We start from the raw sequence: 6,100 nt of genomic DNA on the forward strand, positions 1-6,100 counted from the left end.
CATTTCTTAGCTGTGTGATCTTGGGTAAGTCACTTTACCTCTCTGTGCTTCAGTTTCCTTCCCTGAAAACAGGGAATAATAATAGGATGCAATTCTAGTTGCAGGAAATACTGCTTTGAGAGACTGCCTGAAAAGCACTCAGCACAGGCTGGATACTTAGTGAGCATTCAACTGATGGCAGATTTTATTATTATTATTATTATTATTATTATTATTATTATTATTTTATTATTATTAATCCTAAGCAAACAGTCACTGAATCTTCACCTTGAGGCTGGACCTGGAAGGTTGGTCTCTTCAGACAGTGTCTGGGCAGGGCCATCAGGAGTTGGGGGATAGCTAGCTCAACTGGTCTGGGAGAAAGAATTGTAGAGAAAACCTCTGACTGGACTGGGGTAAGCGTGTGGAGAGAGGCCAAAACCTCAGCAGCCGCTTTGTCTTCTGCCATTACTACCACCACCCTCATCTCCCCAGGGGGTCGGTCCCTTGAGCGAAAAGACCAAGAGCCAGGTGGCAAGCAGATGGCTTGTCACCAGGAGGGTAGGGAGCCAAGAAAGAGAGCCTGGGTCCCCCCCTTCCCACACCCACACCCCAGTGTGTCTGCAGAAAGTCCACCAGAGCTGACTTCCAGTCCCACTTACTGTGGGATCTGAGCCAAGTCACTTCATTTCTCTGAGCTTCAATTTTCTCCTCTGTAAAACGGGCATAAAAGTACCTTAAAGTGAAGATGTAATGAACAGGTGTATATAAATTATCTGCAGAGAGTGAGTGCTTAATAATCCTATCTCTTAAGAAGGGAAAGAGCCAGGCTGACTCTCTGCATGAAGAAGTGGGTAGGCCGGGGACAGGGCCCCTCCAACATAACCCTTGGCCCCTCACCCACAGGAAGTCCGCAGCCTCCTTGACAGGGCTGACAGGCATGAGAATGACACTGTGATCTGAGGGAAGGAGGGCCTGGGGGGGTCTGAATGCAAATGAAGTCAAATCAGGCAGTGCAGGTGCTCTTGGGGAGAGATGGAGAGAGAAGATCCAGCTACCAGGTGCTTGGGGGTTGGGACAGAAGTGGGGTGACCTGGTGCCCACTTAGGGCACCATCCCTGGTACTGACTGAGCAGGTGCTCCAGGCTCTGAGGGCCCCGCTTGGCAGGGAGATGAAAGCCCCTGGTTCCTGGAATTTCTGATCTTCCTCTGCCAAGGTGAGAGGCTGCTCATCCTCACCCATGGGCTCCTAGGTGTGGACACACACAGACATACTCACACTCACTCAGACAGACATCCAGGGACTCTAACACACACATGTGCTCTCTCTCTCTCTCTCTCACACACACACACACACAGACACACATGCTTCAGGTCACAGGGCTCAAGGCAAGGGAGGCCCTAGAGACTTTTCTGGTTGATGCATCAGGAGGCTGAGGCCCCCCGGGGCGGCCAGTTTCCTGTCTGCCTTCCTCTTCCCCAGATGCACACACCACCCACTCACCCATCACTGGGGAGGCCCCCCAAAAGGCCCTTTTGCCTCATTCTGATAGAGCAGCCCACCTCGACTCCCTGACACAGGGTTCCAGTCCTTGCTCACATTTTATCTCCTGCTGACAGATGAGGAGGCTGAGGCTCAGAGACAGGACCAGGCTTGTCAGAAGCGGCCAGAGGACTAGAGGAGGGGGGATACAAACCCAGAACCCCTCATCCCAGATAGCTCACTCTGGCTGAGCCCCCATCCCGCCCCCCCATGCCGACACATCCACTTCCTCCCCAGAAAGAGCCTCAAGTACAGGCCATGGGAGGCAGCCAGGCCTCCCTCCCTCCCACACTTCTGTGGATACCCCTGGACCACGTCCACCCATAGCCGCTGGAAGACAGGCAGGGCCGGGGCCCAGTCAGCTGGTGTCCCACAGCACGGCCTGGCACGGGAGGGAGGCGGGGGGGCTTTGCTGAGGGCACAAATCTGGAGGCTGGACCGGAGGTCACGGCCCAGGGACGTGTCTGCAGCGCCACCTGGTGATGACACAGCAATCCGGCCAACACCCGGCCCTGTTGGCAGCCATTTAGTGAGCCATTTAGTGAGCCAAGTGTCAAGGATTGGGCGAGCCAGGCCCGGAGAATGAGACCAGGCCAAGAAGACCTGGGGGACAGCACTCCAGCAGACAGGACAGCAAGTGCACCAGCTCTGAGATGGGAAGGAGCTGGGGGTGACCCAGGAGGAGCCCAAGGGCAAAGTGGCTAGAGCCTGGTGCGGGGTGGGGGGGGGTGGAGGGGTGTTGAAGGGGGGTTGGAGAGGGGGCAGGTCAAAGGCTGTGGGGAGGAGTTTGGATTTGTTTCTGAGTGTGATGGGAGCTGTGGGATATGGTGGGTGGATGAAAGGGTGTCGTGAGAAGGACGGCCTGCGGCGGAGCGAGAACAGAGGAAATGGGAGAAGAGGGGGGCGGATGCTGCCACGATCCAGGCAGGACACAGCAGCGGCTCAGACACCAGGGGTGGCCATGGGGGTAATAAGGAGCTGCTGGATTCGAGAACTGACAGGATTTGTGAATGGATCGCATGGGGCTGGGAGATCAAGGAGGGAATCAGGCTTTGGTCTGAGCACCTGAGGAATGGTGGGGCCCTTTACCGTGAGGGGAAGACTGAGGAGGAGCAGGTTTGGGGGAGACCAGGAGCCTCTGGGCAGGTTAAGATGAAATGCCTGAGAGACCTCCCAGTGAGGTGCCAGGTAAGCGTCAGGAGCCCGGGGAGCGGATGGGGCCAGAGACACACAGGGCAGGTTGCCAGGGTATAGACGGTACCCAGGGCTGCCTGCTCCGTGCCTGGTGTTATTCGAAGGATTTCGTGTGTTGTAACTCATTGGCTCCTCACCTCAGGTGTGAGGGCGGGACTGGGCCTAGCTGGACGCTTGCAGAAGAAGGTGTGGAATCATGCAAGAAGGGCAACTTGTCCCCAAGAGTGTTGGTGAAGCCTTCCTGGCAGAGGTGACATCTGACTGGGGCCTGGAGGGATGACTAGGAGTTTGTGAGGCAGAGAAGAGAGGGAAGGGAGGCTGGGCTTGCCCAAGCATGGACAAAGGCCTGGTGATGTTACGGAGTCTGAACATCAGTACTGAGACCCACACTTCCAGTGTCCTTGGGCAGATGGGGAAACTGACGCCCAGAGCAAGGAGGGCTGCGGTGAGTCATCGGTAGGTTGGGCCCAGGACTCCAGTCCCGGCTTTGGGTGCCTCCCCTTGCTCTGGTCTCACCCCTGAGGCTCGCACTTGGGGCCTCAGCAAGGCTCTTAGGTAGGATTTCAAGGTAATTTGAGCTCAGTCTAGCAGCTTCTCAGAGTACCGGGATTGGGGGTATGGCCCAGTTCTGCCACAGACCTGGGTCAAAGCAGTTCTGGACTCAGACCCCAGCAGGACAGCCATGCTCTTCAGCCCTGACTGGCCTGGCCCTGCTGACTTCCAGCCCCATCTTCTGCCTCGACCTACCTCTCTCTCTCTGCCCCCCAGTCAGCTTTTCTAATGGTAGAATTAGAAGTCTGTGAAGAAGGTGATGGCACTGATGAAGAAGAAGGCGCTCAGAGAGGGATGTGGTTTGCAAGAGGGCACACAGCAAGTTAGAGACAGGCCCAGCATGAGGGCGCTTCCTTGCGAGCTCAGGTTTTTGTGAACAGCTCATGGTCCAGGTAGGAGTAGGACCCTTCCTGAGTGAAGGGCCACCCAGCTTCGATGCGATTTCAGGGAGATAGGAAACATGGAGATGCAAGATCCCTACGTCTGAATCTCATTTTGCTATGTGACCTTGGATAGCTCCTTTCCCTCTCTGGGCCTCTCTCCCATCCATTCCAGGAGGGCCTAGAGGTGCTAACTTGTAAGGTCCTTGTTGTCCAAAGCCTCTGACCCTGGCACCCAGGAGGAGAGGACATGCTATGAGGGAGGGAGAAAGACACTGGTCCAGGGTTGGATGGGGACCAAGGAAGAGGTTGGGAGGAGCGTGGGGAGAAGAAGCAGTATGGCCTCTAGGAAGTCACGTGCCCTCTCTGAACCTCAGTTAACACATTTTCCTAGTGGGAGTCACCGTGAAGGTTCTGGTACTCCGTGTGGGACAAAGATCAGTCTTTTCCTCAACCAAGCCAGCAGCTGGGCCTGGCCTCCTTGCTGCTGGTCATGGTGGTTTGGAGAGTCCACGGGAAGATGTCAGACCAGGCCTTGGTCTGGCTGCTCTGGCTGGCTAGGTGGAAGGTGGGGGTGTACTTCCCGTGTGGATGGGCCTAGGCAGCACCAGCACCTTGGCCAGGAGATGACTGACATGGCAGAAGAGCTTGGGCTTAGGAGCCACTAGGTCTGGGCTGGAAACTCAGCTCTGCTACTTAGTAGCCGTGAGATCTTGGGCAAGTCAGCTAAGAGTTTGCTGAGCCTCAGTGTCCTCCTCTGTAAAATGGGACACACATCGGGGCGCCTGTGTGGCTCAGTCGTTAAGCGTCTGCCTTTGGCTCAGGTCATGATCCCAGGGTCCTGGGATCAAGCCCCGCATCGGGCTCCCTGCTCGGCGGGAAGCCTGCTTCTCCCTCTCCCACTCCCCCTGCTTGTGTTCCCTCTCTTGCTGTGTCTCTCTCTGTCAAATAAATAAATAAAACCTTAAAAAAAAAAAAATGGGACACACATCATAGGTGCCGTGAGGCTGACATGACAGGAGAGCAGTGAGGAATGGTGCCCCCGGCTTGGGCTCAGAGAACTGGCTGAGATTCCTCCTTCCTCTGCTTTCTCTGCAGCCCACATGGGACCAGCTAGAGTCGGCCTGGAATCCAAGCCAGAGCGGACGCCCCCCACCCAGCTTGGAGACACCTGCAGCCTCAGAGCTAGGGGAGGCCGAGCACAGCGCACCTCAGGGCCCCAGCTGTCACTGCAGGGAAGCAGTGGCTCACAGCCAGAGACCCCTGCTCTACCACGTCCAGGCATCAGCTCGTGGGGTCGGGAGGGCTTGCTGAAGAAGCTGATGAGAGCACAGGAAGGGTTGGCCGGGGACCGGGGACCGGGGACCCACCTTCAAACCTGTTTCTGATTTCCTCTGCTGCTCACCCCTATCTCTGGCTGGCAGCTTGCCCGGATTAGCAGCTGACGTCAGGAGCCGCTAGCTGGGCCGGCCTGGCACAGCCTCGGGGAGGTGTGTGAGGGCCGGCTGGGAGCTGGGTAGTCAAGGAAGGAGGCACGTATCCAGCTTTGGAAGTTTTTCCTCCAGAGATGTAGGAGGGAGAGGGGCATTGCGTTAGGCACTCACACGTGATCAGTGTAACACGTTCACCTTGTACGGAGAGAGAAATCACTCTGGGAGGTGGAGTAACTCACTTCAGGCTGCACAGCTGGTCTGAGCCTGGCTGCATCCCACACCATCCAGCTGCTAGGCCTGTGGGGGGCCCATCTCTGTGCAGCACCTTCTACACCATGACCTCAGTGCATCAGCCAAGTGCTGAGCACCTACCCCATCCCCGGAGCCTGGCAAGCTGGTGTCCCATTCTAAGATAAAAAAAAACCCCAGAAGCCCAGACTTGCCCAAATCACAGCTTAGATTGGTGATGGAGGCAAGGTTTGAACCCAGGATGAACTCCAAAGCCTGTGTTCTTACCTGCCACAGCCTCGACAAAGATCTTGTAGCTTAGACATATTTTGAGCCCGAATCCCCTAGGTTCCCATGGCTGCACAAAATTCTGCTTTGGGTGGGAGCATCTGTATGCAGAGTAGAAAATGCAGTGGGTTAGAGCAGGTCACCTCCACGGAGAAACAGACCTCAAGTTGACAAATTTCAGGGAAGGACCTTATAGGCCCAGTTTAGTCACATGTTCACTCCTTGACCAATCAACAGGGCCTAGGGCTAGTAACCATGTAGCAGCTGGCTGGAGACCCTGGGGGGCTTAGAGGGTGGGGTAGGGCCAACACAAAGCCTTTGCCTAAAGATTCGACCACAGGGCCAAAGGCTCTGTTCAAGTTACCTCTGCTTTCCCTGGCTCCTTGGGGTCCTAGTCCCAACCTCAGTGACAAGAAGGTGTTGTGTCAAGGTTCCACTCACGCTGGGTCCTCTCATAACTGCTCTCCTGGTGCCTCACCTCTCTGGCCAGAGGGATAGGCCAT

Source organism: Mirounga angustirostris, unplaced genomic scaffold, assembly GCF_029215605.1.
Source record: "Mirounga angustirostris isolate CCGP_5_RB_7025 unplaced genomic scaffold, mMirAng1.0.hap1 SCAF_5, whole genome shotgun sequence".
NCBI classification, from domain to species: domain Eukaryota; kingdom Metazoa; phylum Chordata; class Mammalia; order Carnivora; family Phocidae; genus Mirounga; species Mirounga angustirostris.